The sequence below is a fragment of the Corvus moneduloides genome, chromosome 6 (assembly GCF_009650955.1).
Source record: "Corvus moneduloides isolate bCorMon1 chromosome 6, bCorMon1.pri, whole genome shotgun sequence".
Taxonomy (NCBI): Eukaryota; Metazoa; Chordata; class Aves; order Passeriformes; family Corvidae; genus Corvus; species Corvus moneduloides.
The window spans coordinates 42,152,020-42,175,119 of record NC_045481.1 but is presented as its reverse complement, the minus strand read 5'-3'; the positions used below and the strand labels follow the sequence as shown (position 1 = coordinate 42,175,119).

Here is a 23,100-nt window from a genome sequence, read left to right as displayed (position 1 = left end):
AGCAGCCACACGGCTAAGGTACATACAGCATGCCAAAAGAAAACGAGGTCAGAAAGTGGCACCGAGTAAAGCCGCCGGTTAGCGCTCACCGCGGTGCAGCTGCGGTGCCGGTCTCATTCTTTGCCGAGGATACAGAGGGAAAAAGGAGCTGTTTGTTTCCCTGCCGTTACCACTAGGGACTCCAGAGCTGCGCTCCGGCTGCCGGCAGCGGCCGGGAAGCTGACAGCCGGGAGGGGGCCCGCTGCCGAGCAGCGAGTGCCGCAGCGCCCGGGAGCGGGGCCGCGGGGCAGCCGCCGCGGCAGGAGCGCCGAGCGGCATCCCCAGGGCGGCCGGCACCGCTCTGCTCCTGCAGGCGAGCGGCGAGGCAGGAAAGGGCTTTGTGGCAGGTAATTTGCACAATAAGGGCCACTAAGGAACCTGCTCTTTGATCTTCCTTATCCTCTCCATCCCTTTTCGCTCAAAGAGCACCTTCTCAGGGAGCTGATTGCTAGATCACGTCAGGTGCTGCAGTTTTAATGTATCTCTTAGAAAGGTGTGCAAAGAACTATAAATAGATAGCCTGACTCCAAAAATAGATTTTTTTTTTGCCTACATCGTATTTGATGTATTAAGAACCTTTCACACACTATAATTTCTTCTCTGTGTCTGAACAATCCATGACCCCCAGCTCACACATGAAAGCACAGACTCTTGCAGGGAGAAATCACCTCTCTCTTCATTTGCACAGCTTATAGCACAATAGAAACACATTCTGGGGAGCCTAAGAACCAATGTAACAAAATAGCAAGTTAAAAATCAGTTAACACGTGATATGTGAAACAGCCAACTCAACAGTCCTTATAAAAATAAGGATTCAGGAGAGGGGAAAGGAATACTTTCGATTATATTTTTAAAAATCCAAACAAAAAAGTCTGGGGAAAACATTTGTATTAACTAGAATTCACATCACAAAAAACCCACAGCTGGATGATAAGAAATAAAATTTAAAACTTTAATAGCGACACACAAAGAAAACATGACAATGTTTTGTACTATAACTGCATACCTATGTCTCCAACCACTTTAAAACCAACAAACATATCTCCAGGCAGACAGACTAGTGAATGTTTTATTTCCAGAGCCAGATTTACAGAAAGTTGTTTCAGGTTTCAAGTTTTTTTCCTGTTGCTGGGTGGTGACTTTGTGACAAAAACCTACTCACAAATCAGTAACACACCAAAATTTCCATTTCTAGCCCCAGACTAAGACCACTAGACTGCATTTCTCCCCACAGGCAAAGTTTCAACACTGACTTGGTTCATCTTAGGGGCAATTACACCAATACAGTGCTCTAAAAAGGAAAGCTGATCAACATGCTGTCACATTATGCAGACTTCATAAATCTTAGCAAGCAAGCACCACAAGCAGCTAAACACATATGGGAGATAAAACCGGACAGAGCACTTGGAGAAATAAACAAGGAGACTGCTTAGCTCCAGATGCTTGAGCAAGGCTTGTTTTTCTCAACTGGTATGATTCCCACCTTGTCCCATCTCTGTTTCTACTCCTGGTCACTCAGTACTCTGAGACTGACTCTAGCCATAGGAGACCAGATTTTTACTACATCCTCCCACCCAGCTGCTTCATAGGTCAACAGCTCTGCCATTGTTTTTATGTCTTTAGAGCAGAGGGAGGACTTGCCTGCAGCTGAAAGCAAAGTAGCAAAAGCAGCATGAGAAGGTATGAGCTGAATCTGAAATGCTAAGTATGCAAAGAGAGCTGAGAGCATGCTTATGCATAGTATTCTTTGATTCACTTCCCCCTCTCAAGCAACTTCTTTAGCTGTTTTCCTCTGATAATGACAGTGCCATCTGCTCTTACCATTTGTCTGGTATCCTTACCTTTAAGGTATGGAAACATCCCTACTCGTATAAAGCATTATCAAATCAATTATGTTCTGTTTATGAAAACATACTCAGTCGCTGCAGGGAAGATCACATAGTTATAAGCAAAGTGACTCCAGATAGCAAACCACAAGGTACTAGGAAGAAAAAAACCCTACATTTTTCTTCACATGACTGCCCTTAGCAGCTGTCTCTTTACTCAATCAGGTTCCAGAACAAATGCCTGCCATCTCCCCAGAACCAGTCCCAAGTAAAACCAAACCCCCAGGTTTCCAGGAATAGTCTGGCAGAATACACAAAGTACACTGGGCCTGGAAAAGTTAATCTCTGGCAGAATTTGCCATGCTCTAGTTAGAGGACTGTAATCTGTGAAGTCATCCAGCACATGCTGATGGCAATAAGGAAAAATATATTGGTGTACAGATGAGGGCCCTGACTGCATTAATATTAACAGTTGCATTTATAATATTGAAACTCTACAGCCAACTTCTCAATGACAGCTCACTACCTTCATGTAAAGGACAAATGTGCCTAGGGAGCCTGTATAGTCTTCATCATTGGAGGTCTTTAAAAAGACATTAGACATCTGCCAAAAATTATACAAGTACAGATGATCATTCTGTGGACAGACACCATTGACAACCTTCCAAACTCACACCTACAGAAGCTTATCCTTTAATCTATCCTAATTTGTAGCCTCAAAGTGGATTGATCTCTCCCTTCATTAACTCCATTTCACCAGAAATCATTCCCAAAGTGAATATAACACCCAATAATATGAGACATCACAAAAAAAGGTAAGTAGACAAATCCTAAAAAGCACACCCAGAAGTTTTGTGTATTTAAGGATTGTGAACTACCCCAAGAATGCTAATTAGCCAAAAATGCTAATCAGGGTCAGTTTGGACAATTTCATCAAAAGAGAGGCTGTAAAGTGGGGACTTAGGCTCACAGGAAGTTAGCAAACCAACAGAAAGGTGAATGATCTTCTCTATAACCATTTATCGGTACCTCAGGGCTTGAAAGAAAAACACCTGGCCAGCTAAAAACTCAGCCCAGAGAGACAGGGACTATGATTTTCCAGCAATGTCAGCGATCAACCAGAGTCTTGTGATCATCAGCAGTGTTTTGTCCAGAACTGTGGATATATAAAATGGGGAGTGAGAGGGTGTAAAGCTCAAATATGATAACTGACTCTAAACAGCACCAGAAGGAACAAAGGCCTGAATTTTTAAAAGCTCAATTCTGATTCATGTGTCCAAATAAGTGTCAGATTATGAAGAGTCAACTACTACACATGCAAGCCTTCTGAAACAAATATGGATATTAATGCCACAATAAGAATTAGTAACCATGGAGAACTTTTCAAAGTGAATTCTGCTTGTTTATGCAGAAGGGACACACAAGAGCTAAGAAAATCCATTTTTGAGATCTCTTGATAACTGCTCTCAAGTATAAAAGGCTCAAATGTGTCACATGGTTTCAAGCGCAGTACAGCTGTTCTGAGCATACTTCAGTTAACTAGGAATAATAATCAGCTAAACATTATTTCATAATTCTTTCCAATGATGTATATAAATGCCCAAACAGCAAATTACATGGTTTATGATGCTTTGAAATTGATGCATTGAAATTCACTTGCTATCACCTTCCTCCAAATCATAAGAGGAATTTATGTAGATATTTCTTTCTACCACAAACTAGCAGGATGACCAATACAAAATACTTCCACAGACACAATGTTCTCTCAAAAACTTTGGGAAAAGAGCTTTGCACTTCCAGTATCTATTCAGCTACATTATGATTGCTAGTTTCATGTGTCATGCACATGAAATACAGAGGTCAGATATTGTCTCCTTCTGCCAGGTACCTTCAACACGGAGTCAGCTGGCAAAATGTGTGCTTTCTTTTCCTAACATATGGCCCAATTACCATTTAGGCTACTATGCAGCAAGCTCTTTATCAATTAGCACAAATAGTCATTAGAGCCTGGCCCCAAGAACTTATCTGTTTAAATATCTGCCCAGAATAAAGTACAATATACTCAATGTAGTACACGAGTCTCATGTTTATTTCACATCCCATGCTTGGCTAGCTAAGAAACATTTGAAGACACATGACAATTCTGTTAAGCCCAAGTAATCTGCTTTGTTTCATTTTCCTTTGCAGAACAACCATCACCTTGTGTGAAAAAAAGAGATCCCAGATAAAAATTAAAGGACTGTAAGATTCAGTAGTGCAACTTGTGGATCATGTTGCTTGAGTTGGAAATATTGCACACTTGTAACTCCAAAACTCAGTTTATTTCATTTTCCCAAGATTCCTGGAAGTTCTTGTAGCAGTTTCCAGCACCTTCAGTATGGAGGTCCACTACTGCCTCACCTTGATTTCAGAGCCACATCTGTGCTGTCCTGTCTTACCAGAGAAGAAAAGTTTTATATCGTTTGACTCAATGATAGTCAAGGTCTTTTCCAACCTTAATGATAGTTACTGAATGCCCATAGGGTATATGGAAATGTGAAGCCATGTCCAGAAGTCCCAAGCAAAACTTCAGCAAAAGACTCATACCTCAACTACAAGGGCCATGTCTCTATCTCTTGCCTGTTAGTATGAACCCAAACATTCACAAAATGTACACCATAAACAAAGAAGCAGTTATTAACTTCACCTCCACCAAGGGACCTACAGATAGCCTCTGATGCACTTAATTAGTCCATATCTGTAAGCACTTTGATGATGAAAAGCAACGTAATGCACCAAGTGCTCCTATTGAGTAACCAGCAGCTCAAAAGCATCTTGCCAAAGAACAGGAATAAGCTTGTCCTTTTAAACCTGTTCATAATAATTATAGCTGTTAACAACAGATATTGTTCAGCTGAATGAACATGGTGAGACTTCAGCAAACAGCTCTCATCAATCTGACATTCTTACAAACATCCCTTGCTAAATGTCAAGTGAGATTTCCAGAGGGAAAGAAAAGTGTCTTTCTTCCCAGAAAAGGATGAAGTTTACACAGATAAGAACAGAAAGTGAGACAGAAGTGGAAGCAAATAACTGTTTTCAAAAGAGCTCTAAAATTACTGGCAACTATACAAAGTATTAATAAAGGTCTGGTTCTAAGCAGGAGGAAGAATCATTTACAGGGCAGAAAGCTGCTTCTTTTGGACACTGGTATTACTCTTCATACCTAAAGAAGAAACCAAGAAAACAGTGATTATTTTTTTTTTTTACTTCACATGTCTGTTCTAGTCGTTTGAAGAGTTATTTGGAAATAGCTTGCCATGTGTTAAGCTGTTCATTCATTCTTTAACATCCTAAATAAAAAGATTAATACCTTAACTTGGGGCACAGAATAAACCATGACATATGTCATTATAATTTTATTGTATTTGCACAATTTCAATATGCAAGTGGATTTTTCTGAAGGAACATTTATAATATCTTGCTGATGTTATACCCAGTGTTGCACTGGACTTCCACCAACAGAATACCCCAATATGCTGGCCCATATGAAACATAATGAATGAGTGAGCATTAGTTAAGTAGCAAGATGCTCCTAAAGTGCTACCCCAAGATAAATACACCAAAATTACCAATACTTCCGTATCATTTTCTGTTTGGAAAATGGCCATTTTACTGGTTTGGTTTTTTTAATCCAAAGGATGCTGAAACATTTTTAAATGGTTATAAAGTGCTTTAAACAGATAAATCTCTAGCATGCCTTACTATGAGCACCTGACTTCCACATGTGTATATTAGAATTAGAATAATTTCCATCATGTGAATGTACCTTATTACCAGTAACATATGTGTTATAGTCCTCTACAAGTGTTTGATTTGTGCTATAGCTTTTCACATATACATGTAAAGTCCTAGAATCAGCTGTCGTTTAACAAGCTGCTGCAAGGAGTAATGTTTTCAGAAATACAAAGGCTGGTGATTCTCAAGATTTTGATAGTTGAAAGAAACACAGAAGAATAGCCCAACTTTCACAATGTTTTTCAAAATAGCCCTGAAAGAGTTCAAGGACTGGTCTTTCTCCAGGCTTACAAAACTTCATAGGCAATTCCATTTAACAGATGCAGATTTTTTTTTTTTTTTTTTTTTTTAATGGGGAAAGAAAAAAAAAGAGACCACTTTGTATTTCCAGGTTGAATCTAAAATTAATCATGCTTATACACTTAGAGTAAGTAGAATTAAAAGATTTTTTTCCCAACTGATGGATTCCTAAGTATTAACGACATATGAAATCACTTAGCCCATCTGTAAATCAAGCCACTAAATTTCCTACTGCAAGTCTAGTTCTACGCAGCAAGCAAGAAAAAAAGTATTATACTTCAAGAGTCAAGTGGATGAACAAAAATTGAAATAACACTTATTTGAATTCAGTCACACACTGTTATACTGGTAGTGAGGTTGACTATAGATATGGGATCACTTTCCAAGTCATTAGACTCTGAACATGACTGGTTTCCTGACAGAGTCATAGGTTTAATTTTTATAGTCATAACTCCTATTAAGGCCAATTTCAAATTGAGATAATTAAAGGAAACTTCAATATTTTGCAGCTTTGGACTTTGCACAAATTTTAGCCCTTGGCCATAGCACTTTGCTGAAAAGCTTTCAACTAGGGTAGAACTGATGATCTCGCATCTTCCAAATTCAGATTTGGTGTGACTTAAAAACTACCTTAAAAAGCATGACTCAGGTAAAAGTAATGTGATTATGCACACCTACATCTACATGAATCATTAGACAAGAGTTCTGAACACTTTATATTTGTCTGAATGGGATTTTACTCTGATTCCTAAAGATAATTCTAACCCTACCAGCTATTCTAGCACATAAGCAGCCAAATAGTCTTTCTTTCAAGGGAAAATATTCATTATTCATTTAGGAACTAAATAGATCCAAAGTACTGTCATTTACTTTCTGACACTCCACACTACCAAATCCAACCTGGCAAAAGGACCCTGTGGCAGAGAAATAAAAAATTAAAAATATAAAGGGGAGGGGTATGGAGCATTTGTGTTCTTCCAGCTAGGAAAGAAATGGATTTTATAAAATTTTTGTTGTTCCAAGGTACAAACAATCACTATTCATTATCGTTACAAGATTGTTTTAGTCTCCTTCATCAAACCAAGTACTTTATACAGCAACCTCCACATCCCTGACCGGGCAGAGATGTCTCAATGACTAGTGGTCACATTAGCCAGTCCAGTTCCATACAAAAAAAAAAAACCAAAAGGATCAGAGGGAGTGATCAAAATTCATACACCACAAACAAAAGCCACCCATTTCTTACTCTAAACATTAAGGCTTTCTTTTTTTTTTTTTTTTTTTTTTTTAAATGAGCAGTGTCTGAAGTAAGCTTAGGTCATTGTTCTGTTGCTCAATTCCTTCATGTCTCAGTGAACTGATTCAGAAAAGTTATTGTCATCAACATCTCTTCTTAACACAGTACTTCATGCCCTGAACCTTAGCTAGCTTTTCAGGTCAAAAGCAGGTAACAAATAAATTATATACCTGTATCAGAGAAGATACTGTCATGAGAAAAGGGAGGGGGGAGATTGGAAGAGGTAATAAGGCCATTTCACCTCATTTTTATTGGATTTACATGCTTGCCTGTAAGCATATCAAGCCACAACCATACCTGCAGCTAATAAACTAATGAGTTGTTAGCACCACCTCCGCCTGCTCGCTGGGCGGCACGATGCTTTAACGCGGTCAGCCCTGCTGTCTCCCCACTCCGCTCTTTCCCTTCTCGGTGCAATTAGGCAGAAAAAGCAGCTGGAGCGGTGCTCCACGAGCCCTGCTGGCGGCTGCTCCCAAGTCTGGAGCTGCACCATAATACATTGAATTTAGAAGAGGCGCTTCTTTAGGAGCTACATATAAAGCAGCTCCAGGTCACCAAGAAAACAAACCGATTTTTAAACTACTTTCAATCGTGATAAAACTCAGTAAGGAGTTCGGAAAAAACCAGCAAAGAGAAAAGATTAAAAGATTTAATGTAGAGATAGGGCTCACTTAAATGGTCTTTTAATGCTGGGCTCCAGATACAGTCTTTCTAAAGGCTTGCGGAGGAAGCACTATGGAGGAAGCTACTACGGGGGAGGAGGCAAATGGCTGTGGTTAGCGAAACATGCAGCTAATGTTTGGAGGCAAGGCGGGGAGGACACTAGTTCCAACTCCAGCTGAAACTTAATCTTCCCACAGGCTAAAACAAAAAGGCCATCTACAAAGTTTCTGATAGTTGTTCACCTCACAAGTACAGGAAGTTTTGGTGGTTTGGACAGAAAATAAGCTTCTGTTGTAGCAGAAGTGATTATGACAGAAGCACTTGAAACTTCTAAAATAATAGATGTGTGTATATGCTCATACACACTATTTCTAGCTGTATAAACAAGAATTGGAATGGACTGCTCAATAGATACTGTGTTACTCTCTAAACAAAGCCTGAAAATACTAGTGTCATGCAGTGTTTAAGAGAACAATGAAGGCAGCAGAGACAAGGAGTATCTGTATTTATGGAGATTTGAAGTCAAAAGGCAAGGTCAATTCAAGTTATTTCATAACAGAAAGTAGCCCAAAGCATTTTGATACAGACACAACCTTGTTGATGGTGACAAAACATCATAACAAAGCTAAAATGTTACTAAATGTATTCTTTAAATCATAGTTGTATTTATGCAGAGGATGGTAGGGACTGTCTCAAAGGACTCAGTGCTTTTTCTTGTTCAGATTTGGAATTTTAAATTATTTTTAAGCTTTCTAGGGTAAGACTATACATACATAGTAATAAATGTAAACATTGTTCAAATTTTGTCTCTGTCATATCCAAGAACTGAAAACGTTAAACCCCACATAGTTTCATCACCTCTTATGAATTTGCAAGTTCTTAATGCATTAATTTCCAAAACCAGAACTCAAAGCCACCATCTTTATGAACCATTTTAAACAAATCTTCTGTACCACAACAGATGAGAAGGGGTCAAATGTTACAGTGCTGTTCTGTGCTTCAACAGTAAATAAAAGCCTAAACTTAAATATACTTGCTCTGTAAAGAAATACATACCAAGGTGGGTAAGGGTGAAAGTCTGCTTTTTATTAATAATTTTCTATTTTTGGATCCTCCAATCAAGTTCAATAGAAAGTAACAACCCAAACCTTAAATGCTATGGGATAATTCAACAAGTGCAACAGGAATACGTTGCATTAATGTTTTATTATAGTTCGTAAATTTAAGCGTAATCATCACAGTCATATTACTTTTTGATGGAAGCCTATAATCATCATATTCATTAAATGCCATATGGATCATCTTCAGGGAGCAGAGATTCCTCTAAATTTGTGACTATAAGCTTCAAGGCACCATAATCTTAACTTTGTTAAAACTCTTGCTACAGGTGTTATTCTACCAAACACTGCAATCAGAGCCTTTGCTGGGATCAGCTGGCTGGACTGCCGTAGGGTCTCTAAGTCCCAGAGCTGCTGCAAGGTCCAGCTCTTCTGGGTTCTAGCAGTCAGTGTCCTCAGAGCTATATCTGTCCTCAAGTTTCCCTATGCAGCTACAAAGCAATTAAAGCAGCTCAACACCTGTATGGGTTTTGTAATATTCATCTCTATTATTCAAACTGATCTCACAGTCCTACTTTGTTGTTTCTACCCTTGGGGGGAAACAACCAACCTTCAACCTCTGCAATTCCAGAGCAAGGTTTGTAACACGATGTGTGAGCATAAGCTGCTCTACAGACTGTGGCTGGATCTTCACACCCACTGTGAGCAGGAGCTATGCAAAACAATGGAAAGCAAGACACAGCCTCCAATACAGCAAGTCAGAACTTCATGGTTGATTTAGTGACTCAACTCGTGCTTAATACTTCTCAAATTATTCTTGAGCCGGTGTGAAAGAGAATGAGTCAGAAGTTGCTTGCATATTTCATGTCCATCCTTACCGGCAAAGGGCAAGCAAAGCACAAGAATGAATTAACAATGGCAGTATTTACAAACAAAGCCAAAATTAACCTTGCTAATGACACAAAAGCTGCCCACTATCCTGACATGGTGAGCCACTTTTATTGCCCTCATCCAATGTGAATAGCAGTTGCATAAGTTCTAGTTAGAGCTTGTTGCAGGTAGTTCAGATGCAGGCATCTCCAGGGTGATCCCTTTCTCCATCTGTCCTACACTACTGCAGTGCAGCTTTAAACATATTTAGCCAATGAAGGTAATGCAAAAGGCAGTAACAAGGTAACACTAGTGTACTGATCCTCACTCCTGCCTGGGGAGCAGCAGCTTAAATAGAATAATTTTATCTTTAAAGGTCACAGGTAGCAAAAGACCAAATATCTGAACCATAGCCTTGATCCTTACGATAATGCATTGGCTGGGCATCCCATTTTGTTCCAGTTCTGCCAATTTAAATAGTATGATCTCTAAAGGGAAGTATTGCTTTATCTCACAAAACAACTGCATTTTAACAGCCATTCAACAACAAATTCAAAAAAATTACTGCTTGCTGAGTGCCTGCAAGTAGAAATTGAAAGCCCAAGCCAGTAAAAGCATTTCCTCATTTTATGAAACTTGGGGCATCATATGTATAATGAAATGCCATTAAAGATATTTGTTACTGTAATACAGAGAAAGCAAGTTATTCAGAAAAAGCACAAGTGTCAGAAGTACACAAGGTGGTGGCAGGGAAGCTTCTCATTTTTGTCCTGAGGGGTAGCAGCCATGCACTGGGGGAACAATTTACCAGTATAATGCATATAGCTCAATAACAGTTTTAGTAGTCTATACAGTACATAAATCTATACACTCTTTACTCTACAGGAAAACTGGTCACAGAGAAAGCAAAAGCAAGTAAGACAGATCACAAAGTAGCTGCATACGCCTATAGTACATCAAGTATAAGACTATTCTTTTTGACCGTACCTACCTGGACTTTGTTAATGTCAACAAGTAGAGGAAAAAAGCCTGCTCCCTCCAAAAGGGCCAGAGCACTACTCTAGATTTAAAGGCAGTGCATATTTCCAGTACTATTGGGGATTATCATGTCTAATGGATAGATCGTGTATAATGAGACAACTGATTAGGTATATTATTTTCTTTTGTCTACTAAAACAACAGAATTCAACAGACTTCCAATCTGGGATGAAAGCAAGGACAAAACACATTAGTTTCATCTCATATCACCCACACATCAACTCCTTCTCAATAATAACATCAAATCATAAAAATGAAATTGAGGCTCTAGAGAACTGGGAAAAAAAAAAAATCAACAGCTCAACTAGCAGCCTTTAAGATGTGATGTTAAAAGAAAAACCAAAATGCCATAGTATTACACTAGTAGTCTTGCTCAAAACATTTTTAGTGTAGGAGCATGTTCATTATTTGTTTTAGAAAAGGAAACAATTAAAACATTTCTTTAGCTTTGTAATATTAAAAATTCAAACAGTATTACACTAACAAAAGGCAATTTCCAGTCCTATTACTAACAATGGTAAAAAACCCATGTAACCCTAAATTCTTAATGTTTTCTAGTGTCTGTGTTATCCTACTAAAATCAAATGGAACATCAAGGCCTTTTGTAGAAGACAAGCTCTTCTTGCTCCAGTGACCTTTTCTCCACTGCTTCTTGTAGTGCTCACCGCTAGGCTTAAATAATTAAGCACTGAAGTGACTTCGGAAATGCACCTACATTTGAAAAGTACTATTTAGACAACAATTTGTAGAACAACTGGAGATCAAATGTTTATTCTCATAAACTGATATCCTTATTGGAAGTACCTACTCATTTACATTGCCCAAGGGCCTGGACAAGATCATGAAAGCAGCCTTCTAGTACACCAATTAGAGTTAAACAATACGGAAAGAAAGAATTATCAGCAACATTCAGAAGTAAAAGAATTTAAGTGTTAAAAGCTCAGGCATGGTTTCTGCTTAAAAAAGGAGATCACTGTCATTGTATAATAGATATTAAAACTAGGACAAAATAACCTTAGGAAATAATTACTCATGTTACATCTAGAAATGAATGTTATTTTTCCAAATATTCATAGATTTAGAAAGCACATTTTGTCAAGTCATGACTTCTCTCCTCCCTTAATAAAAACAAAATTCATTTCTACCAGCAAAGTAATCATTTATGAATATCAGAGCAGTAACTGTATCCATCTCTACTTCCTCTGTATCGTCAAGGCCATGACTTTGTATGGTTTCCTATATTCTCCTTCATTCTCCTACAATTTACCCTCCCATATCCAAAAGCATAAAGAGAAGGGTGATTTTGGGGAAGCTTGTTTCCTGCTGACACCAACATACATTCAAGTTGGCTCATTCCAAGACCAAGAAGTAGGTTTATGTCACAGAGATAAGAGATGTTGAAGTAAGCTGATCTTCTCCACTCCTAGACCTCAGAATCTTCCATTACATTCCAGATGGAAAAATCATTGAAATCTTCATAATTCAAAAAAGCTTTGATTTCAAATAGGAAATTACATTACATAAATATACGTTTTTTGGACAGACAATTTACAAAGATTTTCCTGCCTTTCTACATTCTGTAAGCATGTCTAGTAGAACATATAAATCAAAATATCACATAAAAATATAATGTTCAATGAGACAGGTGTGGAATTTCTCTATTCATGTAAATTAAAAGAAAGATTTTGCATCTCCGCCTACTTCAGAAAAAGAATATAATAACAAGAATTAAGGCAGATTAAGAGACTCTTTTAGGCATCGTAAGACCCTTAAGCACACACTCCCAAGCTAAGTATTTATAATACAAGAAGTCTCCTAGTTACCTCTCTCAACTGTCACTGTTGTACGTATTTCATAAAGCTGCTTAAACTATAAAGCTGATTGTCAAGGGAATCCCAGTCTGAGGGGATCTTTTGTGGTCTGAAAGGGTTGTGACTTTTGTAAAAGGAGGGCATCGGGTTACTGCAGCAAGCCTTGAATATCAATGACAAAGGAGGAAAAGGAAAGCTCACAAGTCAGGCTATACTCTTTCTGCCTTACCACTCATCTAAATCACATGGTAGTTGCAGGACAGGACAGAGCCAAGGAGGACCAGGGCAATCCTTGCTCCCCGAGGCCACTTTGCTCTCCAGTAAAGAGCACAGACACTCTCCTGCAGGTCACAGGAAAACAAGAAGTGCCTCTGAGCAATGCTACCCTACACAGCCCACTCCACTGCAAGCACCCACCGTAATTTCGGAGGCAAAAAACCATGTGGAACTGGTGTGATATGAAACATGAAGAGGAGAAAGAAAACTGTTTACTTCCTGATGGCACAGGTTACATTAATCCAGCCATACGTTAACTTAGCCAAATCCCTCTGCGTATTCTAGAGCTGATAATATAAATCTATTCATAATTTCTTAGTTGCTGAAGATGGTCAAAAGTTACACAATTTTGGCTTATATTTTTCATGGAAGATATGCCTGATTATATAAAAACTACCATTGTCAAATATTCTGAGATCTAGTTCATGATCTCCAGAAATCATAACATTTTCTTTTCCAGTAATGAAAATACCTACCCATTCAGTTCTATTACATGATACAAATGTTCAATGTATCACTTGATTTGAGCCTATTTCTGGCTACTTAGGCTCTTGCATACCTACATAGTAAATTACCTCTTCTGCATGCCTCAGTTTGCTTCAGGCTTTCTGAATTCAACTGATCCTAAGATTAACTATTTTTAGTTAATGAGAAGAATGATTGCATAGCTGAACAGATAAAGAACATGACTTTCATATTTACAACCTAATTTAAATACAATAACTGAAGAGTCTTTAGTGGAGCAGTACTTCCACAAAGTTCTGTCCTGACTTGTTTTATTTTTACTTAATATATATTCCTTTATTTAAGGAACTGTATTTCAGATTTCCTAGACAATCCAAGCCTTAACTTTTCAAAGCTTTTTTCAAGAGAGTTCCAAATCCCTTATGGAGTTTTCATAATGCCACTCCCTGTTATTAACCTTATTCAAAATAAAAATGGAAACTTGAGACCTGACTTATTTCTGAAGCATATGCTTGAGATGCTTAAAAGAACACTCTACAACCCATTTTCTCCCAGCCAAACTGCCCTTTCCATGCAAAATGGAACTTTCTTCCACATGCAATCTGAACACTGCAATTGCTATTTGTACTCTTGCAAGAATAGAAAACAGTTTTTTCCTTTGGGGTAATCTCTGAGTTCATTTTATTCCACCCTTTTCTCTCCAGTTTTTCCTATTGAACTTTCTGCTTTCCAGAAGGCAGGTACTCCTGCAGGTTTTAAGTAGGTAGATCATTTAGTTTCAAAGTGCATAATTTTCTTCCTGAAATAACCAAAGGTATAGTGAAGATTTATAGATTTGCATGAAATGCAGAGTTATCATGAGTGGCTGCAGAGAAAATGAAAAATAGGTTGAAAAAAATGCAGCCCTAACATGAAGCCTTTGGAAAAAGACCTAACCCTCAGAACACTCACCTTTGCTTTGTCTCTTCAGCTAGAAGCTACTACTGATGCTTTCAACAATGCTTAACTGATGAACAATAAGTGGTGAGGGAGAAATCACACAGACAAAGAAGTGCCATCCCTTTGTTTACATAATTATACCAAAATGATGTCTTTAATGTGTTTAATAAGCTAGTGGTGCACCACTTCTCGTATAGAAGCATTGCTTTTCTTTCTCATTTGCCAGTTTATTGCTGGGACACCGGAAAATACAGTAAAGTTCATATACTGGTTGGCATATTTGAAAAAGCAAGCCAAGATTCTACAAAAAGTATACCCACTTCTTGATGGCCCCGTGTTGCACTGACAGCATTTTCTCCTACAACTAAACAAGAGAAAGGGGAGGCCCTCTATTGCTCCCACAGGAAGTTAAATGAACTTAAGCAAACATTTCCAAAAAAAGAGTTACTACCCTCCCACCTCACTTGCCATCTTTCCTTCACACCAAATCAGCTGTTTCAGAGAAGCTAAACAGACTGATAAAAGTCTGTTCTTACTCTTGTAAACAGGACAAACAATGGGACTGGAACTTATTCTGTAGTTACTAGTACATGGTGGACTTCATGATTCCTTGACATAAATTTAACCTACCTAAACAACATCTAAAATTACCATAGAGGTTATGGAAAATGCTGTTGGCCAAGGGTTGCAAGTTCAAAGATATGCAAAAAATGCAGGAAGAGAAACCCTTCATGTCTGCAGTTATGAGCTTCATTCAAGCATGCTTTTGTTTTACACCTTTCTGTTAGCCTCTGCAAGGCACTAAGAATACTTACCACTGATGGCCAGTTGAGTAAAGAAATTTTGGCAAATAACAAAATGATTGTCTGTGCAAAAAACTTCAATACACACTGGGAAGAGACCTAGATTTCTTGCTACAGTTCTGCCTCTGCAGTATCTGTTCTGAGAAAGAAAGTCTCCAGTTTCTGAAGAAATCTCTGCCCACCACCCTCCCCCAGGATCAATAGGATTCTACCTTATGTAACCACTCTAAGTTTGGCAGCAAGAGCTCTTACATGGCAGCATCTTGCCAATTCTGAGAACACCAAAACACTAAGTTTCCTGCTTAGCAATATGAAATGGCTGTAGAAAACTCAGCATACCACTGGGTCATTTGATCTTAACTTTGCAAATTTCACCACCACTATTTTAGCAATCTGAAAAGTAACAGCCTCTAGATATGGGCAGATACCCACCTATACATATACCATGCTCTCAACACTACTCTTTTGGACCACTCCTGAAAGCTACAATATCTAAATAAACATATTCTCCCATTTTTAAAATTTTTCTTATACAACTCAAAAGTACATGAACTTCTGCACTAACTTGATAAAAATATAAGGAACTCTTACTATTAAAGGATGCCTTCCTAGCTACCTCAATCTGTGAAAAGCCAAATAATAAGTAGCACCACAATTGGTGTCTTCCCTAAACAACCCAATTAACTGTCTTTTTGACAAGCTAAGAAATTAAGCAAATCTCCCAAACTCCACTTTCACACTTCCAACTAGGAATACTGAAATTGGTTTTAGAAATTAAAGTTAACTGGCTTTAGATTCAAGACTCTTAAGCAGCATATTATCTACCACGTTTGCTTGTTAGCCCAGGAACAGGAATTTGGAGCTTCCTTCACTCCTAAACTTTATCTTTTGACACAGAATGAAAAGAAATGGGAAGGTGAGTAATCCAGAAAGAGAGGGGGGAATGCAATTTACTTCATTCACCTGACTTGTCATTTCAAAGGATGTATTTTTGTAATTTCATTTTCCTTTAAGTGGCAAAAAGTAAATTTTACTTACTATTAATTCTTTTAAAGAGTTAAGAACCTTAAGTCCACCTGCATGAATTTCCAGTGATCAGACCATTTGTCAAAGAGGTACATGTTTGTAAGCAATGTGTTCCTGATAAACTACTCTTTCCTGCTTCCTTATTTCAAAACCAGGCCAGTGTCACCACATTAGTGTAAGATAATATTGCAGACCAACACAATGAGTCAGCAATCAAAATGACGTATTCTGCCATCCCACGGAGCTTGTTCTTTTGGTTTAAGTCCTGGAATTGCTGGTACATCTCCTCTTTCCCAGTCTCCCCTTACTTCTATTCCACTGCACTGCTTCAAGATTGCCTTACCAGTTGTCAGCCCAGCTTGTTTCAGAAGAAAGAATTCATGTGTAAAGTACCCTGGGTCTTAGAAACACAGAAACATGTGCTGGAGAAGGTTAGTGCCTGGTTGGCTGACTTCAGCAACAAGAAAAGGAAGCTGCTCAATTAACTGGAACTAAGTGAAAAAGAAATTTCAGTTATCTTCCACTTATTCTTCAAACAATGTTTAGACAATTCAGCTCATGAGAATCTCATTGTACCCATATTCCTACTGAGACACTTTACCTATGACACACTTACTGCAAGACCCAAGCAGGCCTTCCTGTCATATTCCAGCAAGATGCACAAAGCATCTTGTGGATAGTGGATTGAGCTCACACAAGCAGCCAAAGAGCACAGAGTAGAATGGATTTTACACATTAGGTGAGACTGAAGCTATATGGGGCATTACATTATGAGATGCAATTGAAATTCTAAGGGTCACTAAAATGAAACACTTAATATTCTTTTTACAGATTAACTACTGGTTTGGGTTTTTTAAAAAACAAAAAACCCCCACACAGTCCAACTGGTGCTAAAGTCTGTTCCCACATAAAACCTGCTAACTGAGTATTATTCATTTCCATTCTTACCATTAGAATAACAATGGTATTAAAAAACAAAATTGATCCTGTGATAACATGTTACATTACATACCATATAATATATAAGAGATGCAAAAAAACCCCCCAAAATAGCAAGTGTGACAGTATAATTAAGAAATCTGAATCAAAATCGCAGGAAAGTTCTAATGAAAACCTACTAAACCAACACAACCGAGGGAACACGAGAAGAGAAGCACAAGGTTTCCTCTTCAGTGAGCCTGTTAAAATACCAAATAACCACCATTTGCTTTAGTCTGCAATATAAGAAGATAACGAAAAAACATGACTACATGAAAAAACAGATGATTAGTAACAGCTAGACACCATAAAGAGTGATGACATGCTTCTTTTCCAGCATACAGGTGACTGCTCTTCCACTCAGTTTAAGGCAACACTACTAAATTTATATTCCATACATCAGAATACATAGAAATGGAAGTGAAGAAAAATGTGTTGTCTTTTTCGCTGGAACATGAAAGTTTCATCTCCAGACAGAACATTTGTCCCCTGCTTTCATCCAGTCAACATCTCTGCTTTGATAGTCTCATTCTATACTTCAATTCTAAAATCAGGGTAAAGCTCTAAAAATCATCAGTTGTCATTTCTTCATTTCTTCTCACACACACTTTTTTTTTTAGCCCTCATTACACAGAGACTGTTCCCCATAGTTAAAAGAGAACATAGCTCATTGCCTGGTGAAATAAGATTGCTGTGCTACATGCAATCAGGGCTTGAGGAAAGTACAATGAGGGAAAACTATGGCAAACTGCATCCTGCCCAGAAAGAGATCTGTTTGTCATAATCATATACAGTAAATGCACATGCAATTCAGAAGCATCACTTCCAGAAAATGAGGGGAAACACACCTATAACCAGTTCTCCTTTCTTCCTTAATCCATCTTTAAAGCTGTTATGCAAAACCAGTGGGAAATAGAGGGACTGACTGACAGGATGCAATAATATAAAGTGATTTGATTACTCTGAAGCAGAGCCTTTTCATTAAGTTTTTAGCTTTACAACACAGGATCTGTTACAAGAAGGGTCATTATACTTCTTTGTACCAAATAGATCACCCTATTTGATGTATCCTTGTATTTACAAATCTGATGTAATTCTCCTTTTCTTTGCATACATTACATATGTATACATACTTATAGAAGCCCCTCAGCATCTGGTTTTTCAGTAGAACTATATTTTGATCCTTGTCTATTTACACTATGTGTCCAGCTATGCAGTATTTCAAAGAGATACCATATTCTTCCATATTAGTCATTCATATTCATATAATTGAAAAGGCATGAGTACCTAGCAATTGCACTCGGAGAACGAAGCATCTTTGAAATGTATTTACAGATGGTTTGTTTGCCTCCTTGGGAATGCTAAGTACTAAAAGTGCAGCAATAAAAAAAAAAAAAGCTCAACTACAAGACCTCTGATTCTATTGCAGTGCCATGGTATTTTATTTCTATTATTTAACAGAACGATAGGAAAGGCTACAACAGTCATACTGTTACAGTAGAAACTGCACTGGTGGAAGGGGGTGCAGGGGGAGGAAAAGTGCCAGGTTGAAATACTGAGTAGCGCCAGAGCAATACAACTGATAGATCTCCAGAAATTCTGTAGTGCCATGAGCCATGCTGGATGAGGCATTTACTTTGCTCACCTGAGTGCTTAATAGCACCCCCATACCAAAAATTAATGGCCCACAAGACCCCATTTGTGATTGGCACTTTATACCATAAGAGTTATTACTGTTAGGTCCTACATATTGTATAAATTCTGTAGCCAAAAAAACCCCAAAAAAATGAAAGCAGCATTCAAAAGGTTAAGTCGAAGCAAACAGATGAACTTCATGTAAGTGGATGCACAAATCCACAAATTCCTATTCTGCTACCTTCTCCTTTGGCAGCAGAAACAGCTTTGTACTTACATATTCATCATTCCAGAGCTGACTGAAATGCAGAGAAAAAAACTAGACAAGATTTATAAAAATATGGAGGCTTCTACTGAAGATACTGTATAAACTACATTTCTTGCCCATTCTAGATACTTTCCAAATATTTTAGCTTGTTTAATTAAAAGATTTCTCGTCCTAGAAATTCTACTATCTTTGAAATACAAGGAGCTTTATAGTGCTATTTAACTAACATTTTCCAGAAGCCCTATAGATTATTATTTTGCAAGCATCTTTACTGTGCAAATGGCAGGAGAAGGAGGGGGGAAAAAAAAAAAAAAAAAAAAAAAAACAACCCAGAAAAGGAAGTAAAAAGGGGATGCAAATTACAAGCACAGACTTTACAAACACCACACTCCGTATGCACCCAGTACCAATGTTTTAGCCTTTTTTCCCTACTTTAAGCAAGCAAGCAGGAAACAAACAAGGAAACCGAAGGGGTAGACAATCCCCTGGACTTACCTTTAGAACAGTCCCTCTATAAACTTCTCACAAAGAAATTTAAATTCCTCCAAGTGGATTTAATTCTTTTAGCTTTTTTCTTTCTCGAGTCACACACAAGCAAAACAATTAGTTTTCAGAGGTTCCATTTACTGCTCTTCCATCCCCAGCAAAATGCGTCCAGGAGTCCATGCCAAAAGTAAGCCCAGAACTCAAAGGCAATTGGAAAGGGAGCGTAGGGGGCTGCTGAAGGACCAGATTGTGAAATTCGGTAGCTTGAGCACAAGAATATCCTACTGTACAATATACCTGGCTTCTTGCTCACCAAAAAACTGTAGTGCAAACTGTCAGTAGTAGCCTCCAATAGCTGCTGTGTGTGCTGCAGATGGTATGTCTCACTGTTACCTTCCCAGATGGGTAGAGGATTCAGAGAGCAGAAAACCAGGGGGTCGCCTCCAAACCAGGTGGATTGCCAGCCACTCATTCACTCAGTCCAATTAATCAAGACAAGAACAGCTCAGTCACCGGAGGTATCTCCTTCCAGGGTGCACAGGATTATGGCAAGGTTATTAATCTTGCTTTGCTGCATCCCCCCCACCCCCTACATTCAGCAGCCTGCACCGAGATGATTGCCAGCTCTGTCTCTGTCCCTGTTCTACTGCATTTTGCTCAGCCCTCTGTTGCTGCAAGTGAAACACAGAGGAGGGAGGAATACTAATAAGGTGGTTAGCTACAGTTTCTTTAAGGCATTCTACATATTGCGTGTGTGTGTGTGTATGTACGTGCATGTGTGTGTGCATTTTCCATGGGGCAATCTGGATTTCTTGGCAGCTGAAATAGGACTTGTTTCTACATCAAAGTCTGAATTAATCTGGATTATCACCTAATGAATATCAGAGCCAGCAGTTGTATTTTACTTAGGATAAGAGGAGGGTACTAAATGGTCTAGAAGATTAGGACAGCAGCAGTGGTTATAGGGAGAGGGAGTGGGGGGGGTTGGTAGTGTAGAAACCACACTATACCCAAAAGAGCATAATCACTTTAAAAAATTGTTCCAAAGGGATCATTTTAGCAATGTTTTAAAAGTCATTCTTATGTCCTGTACCAATTGGGATTTTAAAATCAGCACTATATTATCCATCTTTAGATTAGGCAGCAATATGCAGAGTCAAGTAAATATTTTTAGAAAAGAAAAGATTTCTGGCAGGAAAAGAAAAAATTAGAATGTCAGTGGAGGCAGACATCCAGCACTGCATTTATGAAGGTGCCTGAAATTCCCTCCTTTACTGAGAATTGCTCTGCCAAAACCTTTCACTTATGAAATGAGTTTAGAATTCTCAGTCCAAGAGCCAAAATAGATTTTCCATGTATCACCTAAATAGCTGACCTGCACTGGTTCATGAACCTGAGTGTTCTGCTGTGGTAAGTGCAAGTCCTAGCTGTAATTCACTCAAAATATGAAAACAGTCATATTGCCTTTGGTTTCCCACAGGTAATTCAGATCCTCTGCATCAGGTTCAGGATGCAAACGCTGCTGTCTCACTTGTCATACATAATTTCAGCTTTTTGCAGCAGATGACACTTCAGACTCCTTCAGGAGACTGAAGACTGAGACTCCTTCAAAAACATGAAAGCAAAAATAAACCATTCCTCAGAAGCAGTTCTGGGATTACTACAGTAAATTATAACTATGTGGGGCTGTTAAGGAGCCAGTTCATAGGTCTGAGCAACCAAATACACTTGACAGAGCTCCCTAAAGAATGAGCTACATTAAATGAATCTGGTGCTTCATATCACAGGAAGAGCTACCACCACAAGTTTGAGCAACCAAACTGTGACTGAACACAGTGGGAATGCTTTGGGGAGTTTTAGATACACCAACCGTAGGATAGCTGTCAAGGAAGCCTGGATGCACTGACCCTGGCAGTTGTTACTGCTACTGTAGCACAAAGGACTGCAACGTACCATGGCACTGTCCATAAGTACTGTGGCCACAATATTTAATACTGATATGGAGTAAAACTCTTCTACTGTTAAGTAAACCCTGCAGTTTTAACAGCCAGTGAACTTGCAAAGCCACACAGCATGAGAAGGAGGGTGTGGTATCTTGAAAGAGAAATGTAGGATGCAGTTTCAGAAGATGGAACACCTGCACTGTTTCACAAATCACACATTGCCACTTGGGCTTTTGTTCACTTTTTCGGCTAAAATTGCTGTATAATTTAAATCTAAAACGATTTATTTATATAAAAGTCCACTGAAGCAATAGGAGAATTTGTAAATGGTAACTGTTTTCTTTACTGCAATTATTTTGCTTCTCTACATTATCCTTTCTTCACCCTCCATCCTATTCTCAAACACTGCATGACATCTTATGTTGCTGTTTTCTTCACTTGTGGATCTTAGAGAGGGTTTTCACTCATCCACAAATAGAAACATGCTTATCCACATAGGAACATGAGTAGCCACAGTAGTTTGGACTGAAGATCCATCTAGCCAAAGTTTTGCCTGTGTTGGTCACTGTCACAGGCAACCATCAGATCAAGGGAAGCAAATAGTGGTATTTCCCAAGTACACTGTGCCAGCCTTTAATTATCTGTGCCACAAGGAGTTGCAAAGTCAGAGACAGGAATGCTCTGCACGCTTTAGTATGACACTCACAGATTCATAGTCTTCTGTCATAAGCAGCCTGGACTTATTTCCTCATGCTGAGAAGCCCTGATGCCTTTACCTGCCCTTTGTATTGACTTTGCTCAGTTCAGTCAAACACTCTTGTCACTAACCTTTTCCACCTCATGCAGTGACCAAAATCCCATGGGCATGCCCCAAGAGTATAGTACTACATTGTCACTTTCTACTTTGAGAACATATCATCCCAGAGCACATACTGATGAAGCTAATGGCATGTTCTGCTTTCTAAGACAGTGGCATAAGTTATTTTGCTACTCTCAGATTAACAACTTCATCAGTGATATAACATTTATAGTTCTAACTAGTCAGCTAAGTTTTTATAAAGAAGACCTCCTGTCTAGACCAAAGTCCACTGTGGACAGCTTTTTCCACGACCTTTTTCTAGGTGCAGCCAAAATTGCTTGAGTATATTAAAAAAAAAAGAGACTCCAAAGCTAATTAAATCTATTCATAAATCTAATATTTACAATCCATGGGACTAGAACAACAGCAAAAGTAATTAAACTGACTTGCATTCTAATTTCCATTTCCATGACACAATACATGTTAAAGAAGGGGGGGGAGGGGGAAGAAAGATTAAATGTTGTGCAAGCATAAGTTACTGTTGGTATTTTCCAAATATTCTTCTTCATAATCCCAAAGGCACAGGCAAGGACTTTTGTCCTACCTCACCTGCCTTTATGTGATTTTTAAAACCATACTGCCTGCTAATTACTTTAATATTAATCAAAAGGAAAAAATATTCTTTGCACTTCCAGGGATTTTTGCTTTTCTCCAAAACAGGCTGCACTTTGGCAATCTCATCACTCCCCTGATTACTACAGTCTTACAAGCATCTTTGTTCATGTTCCCACATTATGGTTAAA

At 38.5% G+C, this 23,100-nt stretch overlaps 1 protein-coding gene across 9 annotated transcripts in view; it reads right to left on the bottom strand.

Moving 5' to 3' along the window:
• LRRC4C (leucine rich repeat containing 4C) overlaps nucleotides 1-20,200 on the bottom strand; it is a 506,992-nt gene extending 486,792 nt beyond the window's left edge. For all 9 annotated transcript variants that reach the window (XM_032111687.1, XM_032111689.1, XM_032111688.1 and 6 more), the window contains exon 1: nucleotides 19,565-20,200. The gene's annotated coding sequence lies outside the window, so the exon portion shown is untranslated. The remainder of the gene's footprint in view (nucleotides 1-19,564) is intronic.
• Between the last annotated feature and the right edge of the window lie 2,900 nt (nucleotides 20,201-23,100).